At 34.3% G+C, this 17,430-nt stretch overlaps 1 protein-coding gene across 1 annotated transcript in view; it reads right to left on the minus strand.

Moving 5' to 3' along the window:
- The window catches only part of LOC306638119 (uncharacterized protein), a 734,580-nt gene that overhangs the window by 71,033 nt on the left and 646,117 nt on the right, over positions 1–17,430 (minus strand). The window contains exon 14 of the mRNA XM_079101234.1: positions 5,811–6,043. The gene's annotated coding sequence lies outside the window, so the exon portion shown is untranslated. The remainder of the gene's footprint in view (positions 1–5,810; positions 6,044–17,430) is intronic.

Here is a 17,430-nt window from a genome sequence, read left to right on the forward strand (position 1 = left end):
ACAGAATTTACAATATTTGGATGATTTTCACCAAGAAACTTTCATTAAAGCAAATGTAAATATGAAATTAAATCAAATTTTATTTCATATGTGTTTCAGAAAGTTACTTTTCCTCAAAAACATTCAATATTATATACTAAAATTGAAGGGAAGAATATAAATTATAATGGACTAACAATAATTTTAATTCTAGAGTATTTATACAGATGAATTTCTATTAAACATTAATCAGATAACAAATTATTTTATACAAATAAAAGTATTCACAAGTAATCCAGAGAACTGATATCATCAAAATATTCCTTATACTTTAAATAAAACTTTTGCAAGTACGATGCTCCTTAGTATCCCCAAAGTACAAATTGGAACTCTGAGAATTAATATTCTATTATGTAAGAAGTCCCATAGTCATTCTTTCTGAAAGTTTGACAAGTTCTTTTGTTCTTAAGTGCTTCAGATGATCACATCCCCTCCATACTCAGTCATGGATATCTTCTATGACACCAATCCTCTGAATCTGGGTCCTGGCTTTGGATGTAGAGCCTAGGGAAAGAGTTGCCAAGAAGCATTTCCTTAGAGCCTAAAGACCATGCAACACAACAGATGTTTGGACTTGCAGGTCACATTGTGACAGATCAGAAGGCCGAACTATACATGTGTTCTTTAGTAATCTTGTTTTTCATGTGTATTTGTAACATGTAGCCCACTAAAGCGCTGGGCAAGGACCACTTTTGCGTAGGCTGAAAGGCTGCATTGATTATGTCACCTGGACTTTTAGCATTTATTAGATGAATTTTAGAATTTTCTTAGCATCTCTGAAGGTTTTCTCAGCCACACTTTTCCAGACATTGTTACTGTTGTTCCATTTTAAATCATTACAACAAGCTATGTACAGGCTCTGAGGACTTCAGAGGGTAGGAAATAACTCAACCTTGCCCCCTTTTCTGGTTCATTCCTATTGATGATAAAGCATGAAATGCCAGGGAATCCTATACACACCCTTGCTTTTTCCACTATAAAAATAAATGTGGGAAAAAACATTAGCCCTATGGGACACATGAGCCTATTAATAACTCTTCTCCTTCCATGGTTAGTCCTGAGATTTATTCATTATAAATCCCAACAAAGGATGGTCCAGAGAAATACAGATCAGTTGCATGAGTTGATCACAAAGTATTGATCAGCTCAATAGTACTGCCTAATATTGATTTTTCTCTTTCCCAATCTTAGTCCACTTTTCCCTAACTCCTGCTTCCTGCACATTCTCTAATAAAATTTTTGAATAAAAACCTTTGTCTCAGACTCTGCATTCAGAGGAATTCAGACTAAGAAAATACGGGATCTTAGGTAAATAAACTCCTCTGTGTCTCAATTTCCTGTTGTGGGAATGGGTAATAATAGTATTTATTCCTTAGAATTACTGCACTGATCAAATGCTTTCATACATGAAAACACTTAGAACATTTCCTGATACACAAGGCAGAACCTGAAAGAAAGATTTAGGTTCCTATTACTTTTACATCACCTATTCCCTGTCACAGAATTTATTCCAATACAACTCAGTGTTCTTGGTTTCATGACTATTTTTGCTTCATCTACATATGTTAAGCATAAATTTTGGGCCAGACATTATGATATATACTGGAGATTTAGATAAAGAACATAATCTTTTTAAAAAATGAATTCATAGCTTTTTGGAAGAGACATAAAATTTTTTTTTAAAACCCAATACATAGAGAATAATGAATACTGACAAAGCTTTCAGGAAGTCAGTCACCAGAAATGAGAGATTCAAAAACTCCTTTTAGATGAAACCATAACTTAGCTAAATTTTGAAGGGCACATAGTGTTACCTGGGACAAGTAAAGCATTACGAGCATTTTAGAGAGAAAGCAATGGATGTACAACACTCAGGAGACTTGAAAAAGAAGAGTGCATTCAGGTGTTACAGGCAGTGCTACATTTTATACACAAGGTGGGGAGAAGGAAAAGAGGACACTGAAAAGTATCAAGGACAACATCATGAAAAGTTGTATGTGTTTCATTCTATGACTCTTGTTTTTTTTCCCTGAAGGCACTAAGGAGGTATAGAAGAAATGTAGGCAGAAGAGAAAGACTTTTGGAAGAAGTTACTAGGTGATGGTAGAATAAACACAACGTTAATTCAGCAGGTTAGTCCTAAAAATTACCTGAATACCCTGAATCCAACATGAGCAGAAGCAGTAGAAAAGAGGAATCAACAGATTTCAATTTGATTAGGGGGTATAATTATATAAACAGATGGATGACAGATATTAAAATCTCTGTAAATACGTATGGTGACGTACAGAATGATGGATTCAAAGGGAGAAGTCTACACTTTCTCACGTCTTGGTTTGACGAGGTGGAGAAAGGTGATACAAATAATATAAGGTATACCAGAAGAAGAGTCATGTTTGGAGAATACATAATGAGTTTAATTCTAAATGTGTTGTGTGAGAGAGGTCTGTGTGATCAGCAAGACTGGAAACGAGAACTCCAGAACAGAGGAGGTAAGCTGAAAAGAAGAGAATCCTGGAAGTTTAAAAAAATACTATCAGAGGCTTTGAAGATTTGTTTTTTCAAAAATCTTATATTAAACTAAATATAAATAAACCCTAGTTTTTTAATTTTTTGACCTAATTTTTTTCAACTAAAACACTTAGAACCAATTTGCCTTGTTTCCATGAACTTTTTCTAACATTCCATAGGATCAGGAAAGGGAGCGATTTCAAAATGTCAATAAACAATTATCTGAGTTATCCACCAAGAACAGAAACAATAAGAGCGGTTGAGAGTTTCCAGGCATCTGGGGCATACTAAAATTAGAGGTTAATAGTAGCTGTCATATATAATGACTTATTAAAACTATTTAAAATAATCTGAGGTAGAAAATGTTCTGGTGGGAACTACATAGATCTTTCGGGAAAGGCTTTCAACTTTTTGTCACAATGACCAAATTCCTGACATAAACAACTTAGAGGAAGAAGGTTTATTTTGGCTCACAGTTTCAGAGGTTTCAGTCCATGGTCGGTTGGTGCCATTGCTTTGGGCCTGAGATGAGGCAGAATATCATGGTAGAAACACATGGTGTTCGTGGCAGCCAGGAAGGAGAGAGAGAGAGAAGAGAAAGAGCCAGGGACAAGGGCATGCTCCCAGTGACCTATTTCTTCCATGGAACCATGGAAACATGTTCCATCTACCTATAGTATCCACTGCCTCCTGGTAGTTCATTCAGCTATCAATGGATTAATCTGATAAAGTCAGAGTCACCCTGATCAAATCACTCCCCCAAAGCCCCACTTCTCAAATTGCTGCTTGGGGACCAAGCCCTCAACACATGGTCTTTGGTGGCACCTCATATCCAAACTGTAACAGGCAACTGAGGAAGTAATATTTAAGCCAAAATCTGGAAAAAGAGAAAACCCAACCATGCAAAGGTAAGGGAATGCTGCCTAGAGGAGGGTTATGTAGAACATGGAACTACTACAGCACACACTATTTTATGGAAATAAATGCTTAGGAATCGAATGATTTCAGTAGCATGCCTTCTAGGAACTGAAACCAAGGGCTCAAATATGAAATTTAGCTTCTTAATCACATTCAAGGATTGAATACTTGGACAAAATACTAACCCAGAACTAAATTTCCAGACTTTGGTTAATTATGAAAATATCAAAATTCCACAGATGATGGCATAAAAATTACCCATGGTCTTCATTAGAGTAACTTGTGGTACCCATTAGGCTACTAAAATGTCTCAACTGTATGGGGAAACACAAATTAAATATATTTTAAGACATACAATTCATTCCCCAGGGTATATGCCATGGATTTCATTTAGTTTGTATCAAAACCAGAGGAATATTATCAAATGAAAATAAAACTCTATGACCTATATAAATTCTGACTCTTACATGTACAGTAGGAAAAAATTAAATAAATCTACCACAGCCACAAGTACATGGCAGTCAAATTTGACTCTATAAAAAATGTGAAGTTACTGAACTGCCATTTTCTTTGGCAGGGTGAGATAAACTCTAAAATAAATACCAGTAGTATTCCCAATTAATGATATGTATAGCCACTAACTATTGGTCCAAACTAAGGACTATTTTTGCTGGGTTTCCTGGTCCCATAACCACTAAAATAACTGAAAATAATTGAGGAAAGATAAAAGTGGGAAAACATTGATATATATTGACATAATTGAACAGCAGTATGATGCAGTACACACTCTTTTAACACCTAGATCTGGTTTCCACTAGCAGCTATTTCATTCAAATACATATAATACAGTAAGTAGTTCATTGTGAATATTTGTTGAGTGAAATACTAAGTTTTATAAAAAACAAACAATTATATACTTCAAGGAGCTTTCAATCTAATAAACTTCATTTAAAATTTTGGGCCTAATTATTCTAGATTTAACAAAAGATGGACTAGTGTCTCCCAAAATATAAATGACTCATTAGTGATATCAAACATTTTTAGAAGCAAATTCAATATATTCACTTTGATATTGGCCAGATTACTGAAACATTAAAAATACCAAATAAAGTTAATAAATCTGAAGTTTGGCGGTAAACAGAATGGAAATCCATTATATGGATAGGTGGGGGTAAGTAAACATTAATTAATCCACACCTTAGCTAGACTTACCCCGTATGAGAAGTAGTTATAATATACATTACTATTTTACAGAAAAATCTTGACCATCACATGAAAATCTATTCCATTCATGAAGAATAGTTTTAGATTTTTTTGTAGTTTATTATATGTACATTTTTTGCTTAGAAATTTCCTCCATAACCTAGAGAAATTTTAATTTAGATTTTCATTCTTTATTTTTATCAATTCCCTTTAGAATCCTGTTTTCTCAGTAACATTCTCTCTCTCTTTTTTAAAAATCAGAACTCCTTTCCTTACAGCCTTAGATAATACTTCCATAATGTCTAATGCATACTGTACTTTACATATATTAGTTGGCATGCATGTAATATGTAACTCATGTGATCATTTATATATATGTAAATCACAGATGCATTTTATCATTTTTGAGGTCTTAAAAGGTAGGTGCATTATTATCCTTATTTTAAGGATGGGAGAACTGAGGAAGAGGTAGTTTGAATAACTGGCCCAAAGGTTTCCAAATAGTAAGTGGTGAAAGAAGGCTTTGACTATAGTCAAGATGGCACCTGAGTCCATGCTCTCAGTTATTGTATTCTCCTGCTTCTTTCTGACTCTAATGATTGCATATTTCATTGCAATATTATCCATTATATCACTATCTCCTCTCCTTACAGGAGTTCATAGAAATAACTTCATAGGAAAAACTTCCATCTTTTCTGTCATTGCATATGCAGAGCCAATTATGCTATCTGGTATCTTGTAGATATGCAAAAATATTAGTTGAATAAATGAATTCATAATCTGGACTTGAAAGAAATTCATTGCCAAAGGAATGAGCTTTTTAAATTCTCCATAAAAAAGTGAAATTCATCAACATGATAATACTATCAAGAAAAAGTATCAAATCTTGGAAACTTCAAAATTTCCATTATATGCAATGGTGATTAACTGATGATCAATTTCTATAAATGTAATTAAATACTGCAGAAGAAAAAAGTATATTTGTCAGGTAAGCACTATTTTCTATTATTTCAAAAATTTTGTGAAGTTTTTGGGTTACATTTTCAGTCTGACACCAGTTTTAATTCCTTTTTTCTTTTTTCTTAAATTCACCATCAGGATAAACTGTGCTCAAGAAAACACACTCCATTTCCAGCTACCACAAGACAGATTGCTTTCTCCTCTTCATCCATTGTTATTTTCTCAGTAGGTTATAGCTGGCATTTTGTTGTTCTCATGTGTGATGTAAGTGATCTGCTTCCCAAACCAGTTGTTCTCACTTGTTCAGCCATACGTTATCTGCTGGGTTTTTCATTATCATTCATGTACTGCATATGACCTCTTCAGATGAATTATATGTCTTCTTGACTCTCAGTTCTTCATTATGCAAAAGCTTTAGAAATAAAAGCAGGAGAAGCTGAACTAGAGAGGATAGTATGAGCGTGTTGTCATGTGACATCAGATTCTGGTTTGTATTATTTGGCCATCATGTGTCAGTAACCACAATTTCCTTTGTCATTTTCCAGTACGGGACACTGTTTCTTTTCTTTTTCAAAAAATAAATCATTCTGTAAGTTTGTTTTCCACACAAAATATATTGAAGGACTACTTCATTCTCTCTCTCTCTCTCTGTCTCTCTCTCTCCCCCCCTTACTGTTTCTTCTGTTTCTGCTAATTGAATTAAAGAGAACTTACTCAATTGAAGCAATGTATTTTCATCTACACTGAAACTTCTAATGGTCTCCAATACCCAATATTGCATGATAGAGTTTTTCAATGATGGATGGAGAAGACTTGAGTTGAGGCAACATCACCAAATACCAATCAAATTTGTAATGGGCCTTGGGGTGCACATTGAGTATTTGGTTGAAAAGAACATTTTAGTGAGTCCGTAACTTACAAAACTTGTATGGATTCCTAGACAGTGGGATTATAGAATAAATCATATGCAATGGCTTCTTTTTGCATTAGCTTCTTAGATATAAAAATAATAAGACTTTTTGCAAGTCATTTAGAAAATGTGGAAAATTATAAAAGATAAAATGAAAAAGACCCACAGTTCTACTATCCCTGAATAACCATTGTTAATGTTAATATACATTTTCAAATAATTGTGTGCACATATATAAAAGATTAAGACCTGCACAGTTTTTATTATCTATTTTGTTCACTTACTATTATGAATAATTTCTAAAAACATTAATAATTCTTCTGAAATATAATTAAGAAGCTGCAAAGTATTCATCATATAAACTGCCTATACACTAAAATAACTAAACTCCATATTTGTGTATACTTGGTCAATGTGGTCAATTCTCAATTCTTAAGCATTATTTTTAATAACCTCCATAATTTGCATATTAAATGCATCTGTTGCCCCATCCCCATGCCCTAGACCTCACCATTTATTTCAGCCATGACCACAGCAGTGTCATTTTGGCTTCAACTCACAGTAAACTATTAACCCTTCTCTTCTCACTATGTGTCCAAGAATGCCTAGGCATTGGCATGAATCTGTACAAACTGTAAGGGGGGAGTTCAGTGAAGGTGGAGAACAGAGGTAATGCCTGGAGAGTAGCCCTCCAACAATGAGCTCTGAGGCCTCATGGTGAATCATTTCTCAGTTGATCCTCAAAAGAAAAATTCTGAGAGGCAATCTATAGTCTCTTGAGGTGATCTCAAATAGGATCAAGCCTCAGTTGCCCTATGCAGCAATCTTGATGACAAATATTTATTATAGCTCTTTCCAGTCAGTCTTTCCTGTCCTTCATATTTGCACCTTGGAATTCCACAGAAACACAATTTCTTTACTCAGTCTTTGCCTCAGTGAATGAGAAGAACCAGGTAATTTAGTTAGTGTCCTTTTTTGTAATTCTTTGTGCTTATTAATAATTATTTCCATTAGACAAATTGCTAGTTATAATTGCTGAGTTGAGATGACAAAAAACCATGATTATCTTCATAGGTACATAAAAGACATTAGATAAAATTTAGCATTCCTTCACAGTAAAAACATTGAATAAATTAGGTACAGAAAGAACACACTTTAACATAATAAAGGACATCCATAATAGCTACTATCTAATGTTTTACTGACTGGGGGAAAGCCAAGAGTTTTCTCTCTAAGATCTCAAATAAGACAAGGATGCCCACTTTTATTCAAGGATGCTCTACTTTTATTCAACATAGGCAAGAGGAAGAACTAAAGGACATCCAAATTGGAAAAGAGGAAGTTGTCACTGTTGGCAGATGACAGAATCTTATGTATTAAAAAACCCCAAAGATTCCAGGAGAACACTACTACAACTAACTAATTCAGAAAAGTTGGAGGATACAAAGTCAACATATAAAAATCTGTAGCATTGCTATATGACAATGGATAATAATCTGAAATAGAAATCAAGAAAGCAATCCCATTCACAATTGTTACAAGAAATAAATAAGAATATTCAGGGATAAATGTAACCAAAGAGGTAGATGATCCTGCAAATGAAAACTTCAGGACATTGAGAAAGAAATTGAAGAGGACACACACTAAAAGAAATGATATCTATGTTTGTGTATCAGAAGAATCAATACTGATAGAATGTGCACACTACTTTGATGCAATCTCCATAGTCAATGCAATCACTATCAAAATACCATTTACAGTCTTCATAGAACTAGAAATAAAATCCTAAAATTTGTATAAAACCGCAAAATTCTTTAAAATAGCAAAAGTCATCTTGAGCAAAAAGAAAAAACAAGGCAAGAAGCATTACATTAGCTATTTTCAAAATGAACTGTAAGGCTAGAGTAATTAAAAGAGCCTACTTCAGTGGAACAGAAGAGAGTCTGCCAATGTACCTACAGCCAACTGATTTTTACAAAGATGTTAAGAACATTCATTGGGAGACAGTATTTTAAATAAATGGTCCTGGGAAACTTGGATATCCATATATAGAAGAATTAAACTTTGTCTATGTTTTCTTTTGTTTCCTGTGCTTTTAGGGTCTTGTCCAAAAAAATTCTTGGCCATTCCAATGTCTTAAAACATTTCCCTTGTTTCCTTGTAGTAGTTTCTAATTTCTGTTCCTTTATTTAAGTCCCCAGTCCATTTTAAAGCTAATTTAAATCAAACAAAAATAAAAGAATATCTTAGATGAAATTCAAATTTAAAACAAGAATTTTGATACATACTGTACAATGATAAAATTTTACACAACAGAAAAATAACCATTGCCTCATTACCATGTTTCTCCTGAATGAATTTACTTTTACTATTAAAATTTGTTTTAGAATGTTTTTTGATTCTGCTTTCATTTGGACACTAGCCATTTTATTATCTTCGGGGTAATCTTTAATTAATCTTAGAAAAACCATTCAAGGAAGATAAATTTGCTAACCAATCTCCATAAAACAGCATTTTATTTCTATGAAATATCTTTCTCAAGCAAGAATTTCATTGACTTTTTGGGCTTAAACATAACCAAATTCCTCAGAAAGAGTGAAATGCCATAGAACAACTGTCAATATTTCATTTCCACTCTTTGGAAAATCAGTAGCATTCACCTTTATTATAGAGACATCTCTTGGGAGAATTTTCCATTTACTAATTTGTATTTGTTTACAATTTGGTTTAACAGTATAATCTCCATGTGAAATATATTCAAGAGAAAGATAGTTATTTGAATATCTGTATAAGTGTTATGCTTTCTTTGCCTATAGAAGCTTAACATAAGCAACCTCCTGAGAGTTCAGGTGCAACACCGTAATTTTTAATCCACCTGCTCTGGCTCACATCCAATGGTCCTGTGATTACATTATGGGTCCAAAGTGATAAGCTGCTCCTTTAAGTCTGGTTCAGAATGCCATATGGCAGCTGCCATTGGATCTCAAGGTTAATAGGGGCCTTTCTCTAAGAAAATTGACTTGAAGAATGCATCTGTATATAATCTCTTAGGCTTTCTTGAGCCTGATTTTAATTTTTACCCTTATTGTTCTCAGCTTCATATTTTATAGAAATTTTATGCAAATGTATAAAACTATATAAAAATGAAATTACTCTCTAAATGAATACTTTATGCATATAACAACACACTTGGACAAAAAAACTTTTCAATTGGGTTCATGATTATGTGTTCCTTGAATTCTTCTTATGGCATCCTTTAACCATTAGATAGTTAATAATTGATTGTATAGTTAACGTTTTACTTTATTTATATATATTCCCATTCCCACAAGAATTTAATACACCCAAAATTACAGGTATAAATGGAATTTTTTTAAAATTAGAAACAAGGTAAAGAGAAAAATGTAAGTTTGTCACCCACAATGGTTAACATAAGTATTAGGACCAGAATATGATATCATTAAAGTCAAGAAGAAAAAGTGCTATAAGAAGGAAGGAGCAGTAAACTTAGTCAAAGACTAATGATGATAGAGAAATTTTACTTGGATTTAGCATCCTGGAGGTTGAAAGTGACCTTGGTAAGAGCAGCAAAAATACCATCATGGAATATTTGGAGATGAAGCCAGATTGGTGAAGGCTGAAGAGCAAATCGGAATTAAGAGATATAGTAAATGTAGATAATTCTTCTGATAAGGGTTAGAGCAAGATAGGAATAGGGTTGAGATAGTCTAGGGGTATCTAGAATTTTTTAAAATAATTTGGTACATATTAGAGTGTGTTCACATAAATGCCAATATATAAAATGGATATTTTTAGTGACCTGTCATAAAAATCAAGTACATGCTTTCAAAAAATTATTGAAGGAAACAAAAATATCATTTGATTCTACTGATAAGGAATTTGATCTGCAGTATCACAAAATGGTAAATTATTTCATTGCAGTTAACTTGAAGATACCCAATAAAATATTTTGGACATTCTAGTGCAGGTAAAAGTGCCAAGCAGGGTTTATCTTGACCAGCCCCATACACACAGAAAGCCTCCTAAAAGAAAGTATCATTTGACTTTGTGTTAGTCCAGTTTTTCTCACTGTGAACAAAATACCTGATAAGAGAGACTGGGGGTTGTGGCTCAGTGGCAGAGTGTTTGCCTAGCATGTGTGAGGCATTGGGTTTGATCCTCAGCACCACGTAAAAACAAATAAATAAAACAAAAGTATAAATATAAAACCTGACAAGAGCCACTTAGAGAAGGAAAAGTTTATTTTAACTCATAGTTTCAGAGGTTCAGTCCCTGGTCAGATGACTCCATTGCTCTTGGCCCAAGATAAAGCAGAATTTCATGGTAGAAGAACATGGTGGTGGAAATCTACTTCATTCATGCCAGGAGGCAGAGGGAGAGTGGGAGAAACCAGGGAGAGAAAATATAATTCTGCAACCATGCTCCCAATGACCCAACTCCTCCAGCTATGCCCCATCTGCCTTCAGTTACCACACGGTTAGTCCATTCAAATTATTAATTCATCAAATGGATTAATTCACTGATGAGGTCACAGCTCTCATAATCTGATCATCTCACCTCTGAACCTTCCAGCATTAACACAGGAGTTTTAGGAGACATATCCAAACCATAACAGAATTTTCCCCATAATGAATATAGTGGGAATCTATGCTCTGACTGGTGGCATTTCTACTTGACAGAAGTTATCAATCTAGTGGCTTTCTAACTGCAAATATTCCACTTTAAATCCAACTTGCATTTTCTTATGGTCCATTTCCCAATAAAATGCTACCCACCCTGCAACACCTCATCCCAGCAGTTTGCCTGGAGGACCATGTATAAAGAACCAAAATTTCTGTGCTTCAGAGATGGAACTCAAATGAAAATATCCGCGGTCTAGCCTGTGGGTTTTTTTTTTTTTTTTTTTTCTCTAACACTTTCCTTTCACACTTTACGCTTAAAATATACTAAACAGCTGTGGAATGCCCTTGCCTTTATGCAGTCAGCAAAGTCAGACTCAAGATTACTTACAAATCCAAATAAGTTTTAGTCCTGAATCAGTTCTTTCTATTCCTTAGCACAATTGCCTACTCCACCCGTGTTAGTCAGCTTTCTGTCACTATAACAGATGCCCCCAAATAGTCAATTTCCACAAAGAAAAGGTTGATTCTGGCCCACAGTTTTAGAGGTTTCAGTCTATTCTTGGCCCCATTGCTTTTGACCTATGGCAAAAAACTGTGTTATGGTAGGAGTGCATAACAGAGCAAAACCACTCCATCACATGGCTGTAAAACAAAAGAGACAAGGAAAGAGACTAGGGTTCCTGCATTCCCATTCAAAGGCATGCTTACAATGACCTAAGCACCTTCCACTCAGCCTCACTACTTAGTTTCAATATCCTTCCAATAGTGTCAAGCTGGGAAAACAAGCTTTTAATAAGTGAACCTTTGGAAGACATTTCAGATGAAAACTATAGCACTACCAAAGATTTGTATGCTAGTCATACTCATAATTTATATCACAGAAATGTGAGGAAAGGGAGAAAAAAAGCCTCATAGAAACTATCTCTCATTTCCAGACTGGAATCTCCTCCTTGTATGTCTGTGTTTCCTGAACCCACATCACAGTATTAAAAATATTAGTAGAAAGAATTAAAAAAAAAAAAAAAAACTAATGAAGAACCATGTGAGGAACTTCTAAGATTTTATAAGGTCATGATTTTCTTATTATTTAGGGCATTCAATATCTTCCTGTTGAATCCATTAAATAAGTTTACCTACCCAATTATCTCCTCCCTATATTCTCATCAATTTTTTTATCATTTATTTTTGCTTTAAAATAATTTAAAAATTTTATTCATTTTGTTATTTTGATTTACTTACTTTCTTTAATGTTTTTATTTTCTTGGAAGTGTGCACTATGAAGAGTGATACACATCTGTGTTTTAATGGCTATCATTTAATACATTTTAAACATTACCTTAACTATTAATTACCACATTCCTTTGTGAGGAAATAGCCATAACTATGCAAAATGCTCTGATACCATTTTTGAATGACAGACTTAATCAGGAGCATCTGGTGATCCCATCTCAGGGCCAGAGTTAAAATGCTGTTAAAATACTTGAAAACTAGTTAAACAGTATTTGGAACTAAAGGACTGACTTAGAAAACAGAAAGAATTCCATAAATATTTGAGAAATTATTGCCTTCACAAATCCAGAAGAAAGGTGAGGTAATGGGATTATTTGGGAAGAATAACTAAATGAAACTTAATATGGTAAGAACATAAGAAAGAACTATGTTACAAATCTGATATAAATAAGTCACTTAACCAGGAAAAAAAGGTTGATGAAGTTTTCTTTAGTCACTTAAAGCAATTTTAAATAAAGATGGACACCTGGTGACAGGCACATACCAAAATGGAGATACTGATGACAGAGCAGCTGTGAATCAGTGGGAGCTCAGGGCGTGGTGTTCCGTGATAATGGGAACATTTCCCAGGGTGGGCATCAGATTTGGTTCCTGCTCATAGGAAAAATTAGATGGACTTTGAATGGTAGAAGGAAACCTTAAGGAAACAGTCACATGATGAAATTGAATTCCCTTCCCTTGGGGAAGGGAATAGAAATGTCAGCAAGATTTAGAAAATTAACTTTAGGAAGCTAATTGTGTCAAGTTAGAAAACTAGCACAATGAATTCTTGGGTTGCTCTTAGAAAGTGGAGTTAAAGAAAGTTGACTATCAGAAAGAACAAAGTACTGCTCACTGAAAACCAAATCATAGCAGGATAGTTGAAAGTCAAGAAGGAAAACAAGAAGCCAGAATGACTAAACTCAGAACTTCCAATGAGGTTGAAGGGCAAATGAGAAGGTCATGCATAGTTAAGTTTAGGAAGAACATTACAAAAAGGACTATTAGAACAAATTAAATGCCCAGTAACCAGCAATAAAATATTTAAAGCGAATTCTGTTTTCAGATAAGTGTAAAGACATAATTAAGACAGTACATAAATTTTCTTCATTTCTCCATCCCACAGATACTTATTGAGAGCCTACACTGTGTAAAGCATCATATTAGAACTGGACCTTCTTACAACAAACATCTCTCTCTTGTGATCTTACATTCTTAACGTACAAATATATCATAAGTTCACTAAAATGCCTTCCAACATATCTACTGATGTTTTTGTACTCAGATCAATTCTCTATACTTTTTACATGTATATTTTTTGGTAATTATGATTCATGTAAATTCAAAATGATACACTTTTGGACAAAATCCTTTGTGAAAACTAGTCACTCAGGAAAAACTAATGCATTTTAGAATAATATGCAATAGAAGGTTGAAATACAAACACTTCTTACTGCTTTTGTCATTATTTACTTAACTAGATCACTGAGACATAATGGACACTACTTTACCTTCAAAATATCTGCTCCTTTCTTCCCAAGAGTATGCTAATTTTTTCAAGTAATCACTGCCCTACAACACACACCGCTAAATATCTTGATGAGGTAAATCCACTCTTTCTCTAGGAAGAGACAAATAATTCAAGAGTAATTCCATTCCTCACTGCCAGTGACTGGCTGAGGAATGGACATGCCTCCCAATTTTCATTTATGAGGTAAGCTTTAGTAGAGGCTCCAATTTGTTTGTTGTTTGTTGTTGTTGTTCTAATTAGTTACACATGACAGTGGAATGAACTTTCCAATTTGTTTTTGAATATTTAAGTGAAACTATTGATGATGATATTCTTGTCATCATCCAAAAGGGGAAATAAATACACAAAAGGGAAAATAAAACCCTACTTTTAATCTTATCCCTGAAAATATGGCAAGCCTGTTTTTAAAAGCCTTATTCTAAGAGTTTTTGATGATTCTTTCTTTTTATCTATCACATAGTTGCATTTTAATAATCATAACTAGTATGAGAAGGTCATGATGGCTCAGTGGAACCATTTTCTAGGTGATTTAAAATTGATTGATGTTCTATTTAACAGGCCCTTCTTAACTGATTTTACTCATACTTCACAAATATTTCCTAGAACACGTATGACTCAGACCTGGGTCAGATCTTAAGTTTCAGACTTTTACCATCAACTGTTTCTCTGAGAGTCAAATGTATGTCTTGCTCATACACCAAAACCTAAAATATCTCCAACTGAGTCTATTACCTTCTTTCCCACAGTCTACCATGCTACCTTGCTTCCTACCATGGTTTATATAGCACCTTCATCCTCTAGGTTAACCAGTTAGAAACTATCACCATCCTCTAGATTAACCAATCAGAAACCACTGCCTCAGTATCCTCTTTCATTTATGCCTGGAACAGATTGGCTGTTGAACAGATGACCTATGGTTCCTAAATCTAAATTATTTTTCCAATTAATCCACTCATTTCCCTTTCTGTAGCTTTTTTTTTTTTTTTTTTTTTTTTTTTGTTCAGGAATGTATACACTTCCCTGGATTTTACAATACTTATCTAATTGACTTCTCTACCTTTTCTCTCTTCCTCATGCTACAATCAAGTTATTTTCTTATTAGGAATGATGAGTGTTGGTAGATACCAGAAACTTGGCAGAACATCAAGGACATTCATGATCTGACATTTTTATACATTTTCCAGGATTGACCCTTGTGATAGTCTCCCTTATGCCACTGTTCTATAATTAGTCCAGGACATTCAATATTTCCAGAACATTCCTTTTCTCTTTTCCTTTTTCATAATGTTCTCTGGATGCCCTTTCCTTAGTTGTCTACTGTTGAAATACTATACATTACTGTAAAACCAGCCCAAATTTTATCTCACTTAGACATTTTTCTGATTTCCAAGAAGAGCCATTCTTCTCTTTGGCATGATTATCAGGATTGTTTTGGGTTGAGTAAGACTTATCTGTCTTCTGTGGCACTGAAAGTAAATACATATTGAACATGAATTATCAATGTATGATTATTTCAGTGACCATTCCAGCTCATTCTTAGAAATAACTATCTGATGTTCATAAGCATGAAAATTATGCTTGATCCACATGTGACACTACAGTAGTAATTTTATTTTTATTTATTTATTTATTTTTGGTACTGGGGATTAAACCCAGGGCACTCAACCACTAAGCCACATCCCCAGCCCTTTTTATATATTATTTAGAGACAGTGTCTTACTAAGTTGCTTAGGACCTCACTAAATTGCTAAGACTGTCTTTGAACACGAGATCCTCCTGCCTCAGCCTCCCAAGCCCTGGGATTCTAGGCACACACCACTGTGCCCATTTTACAGTAGTAATTTTAATTCTACTTTGTCATTGCTTTGTGTTAAGAACAAGAAGGCAGGCAAGACAAAAAGAATCAAGGAGCGGAAAACACCAGGAAAGGACAATTTCAAAGATCAAGGGTAATTTACTCTTACGATTACAACATATGGAACAGAACCCAAATCAGATTCTCCCATTCAGCTTCACAGTTCAACTGTAATATTAGAAGATATTTCCACCAAATGGGCACCTTACACTCCACTGTCATTGCACAGGCCTAGTGATAAGAGTTTGATAGCCTTATTTATCTCTTTCTCTTCCTAAAGCCAAGATCCCCAGTTCAATCCTTGGACCTTCTGAATACTTGGGCATGGTTTAAATAAAGATATAGAAAGGCCTGATACAGGATAATTAAACTAAGTGTTTATTGATATCATCTGTTATCTGCAATTGCATATGACTTATATTGTTATTTGTTAGTATATATATCATGATCCCCTTCTGTCTTTCAACAGCATGAAACAATTTTGAACAGAACAATCTTAGCTATTATTTGCAGAATCCTTGGCACCTAAGACAGGACTTGTTCCGTGGTGAATCCCACAAGTAAATATCAGTGAATCACAATATCCTAGTTCAAGTGTGATTCAGAAGAAATAATTTTTATAATTTCTAAATACTACTTGCATATTACTAACCCAAACACACATTTTCCTCTTAGTGTCTCCCTGATAGTTAGATGTGTCTGTATGTCAACATTGTGGTCAATGTAAACTCTCATCATTTGGGGGACAATGTTTACACTGGGGAGAAGACCCCTCCTGTGTTAGTCAGCTTTGTATCACTGTGTCAAGAACACCTGATAAGAATAATTTTGAGGAAGAGAGATTTATCTTAGTTTATTGCTTCAGAGGTTTAGTCCATGGTTAGTAGGCTTCTAGGAAGAGTCATTATGGCAGAAGGTCTTGGTGGAGGAAAGCTGGTTAGCTCGTGTAAGCCAGGAAGCAGAGACAGAGAGAAAGGGTACTGAGACATTTGTTCTCCCCAAGGTTACACCCACCCGTGACCTATTTCCTCCAGCTTACAGTAACCACCTAGTAGTCCATTCAAACTATTAATCCATCAAGTGGATTACCACATTGATAGAGTTACATCCTTCATGATCTGAACCTTGCAGCATTGCCTCACACATGGGCTTCTGGGGGACATTCCAGACCTAAATCAAAACGCCCTCCATGATCACTTTTCCCTCCTGCTGGCTCCAAGCAGACAAGGGCTTAGCCCTTGGAGGTTTGTGGGTAGAATTCAGGGAGTTTATGAACTTGGATATGAACGAATTACATTTTTATTTTAACTGCCTCTGAAATTTAGCATTTCTTTCACATGAGGGCAGTTAACAAACCTCAGTACTTCTGTGGCAGATACCTCAAAATAACTGCTCTCATCGCTCATTTCAAAATTATGTTGATTACAATTATGCTGCTAGATCTAGTTATTGAATGCTAATATAAAAGCATATATTACCATATCATAAGTTCATTTTATATACATCTTGATAAATTCATGTCAGTATAATTGTTTTCCTTTCTAACCCTAAACATTTTATTTTATGTATTTGAAAACATTGTACTTAAAAA

The sequence above is a fragment of the Sciurus vulgaris genome, assembly GCF_902686455.1.
Source record: "Sciurus vulgaris genome assembly, chromosome: 10".
Lineage (NCBI taxonomy): Eukaryota > Metazoa > Chordata > Mammalia > Rodentia > Sciuridae > Sciurus > Sciurus vulgaris.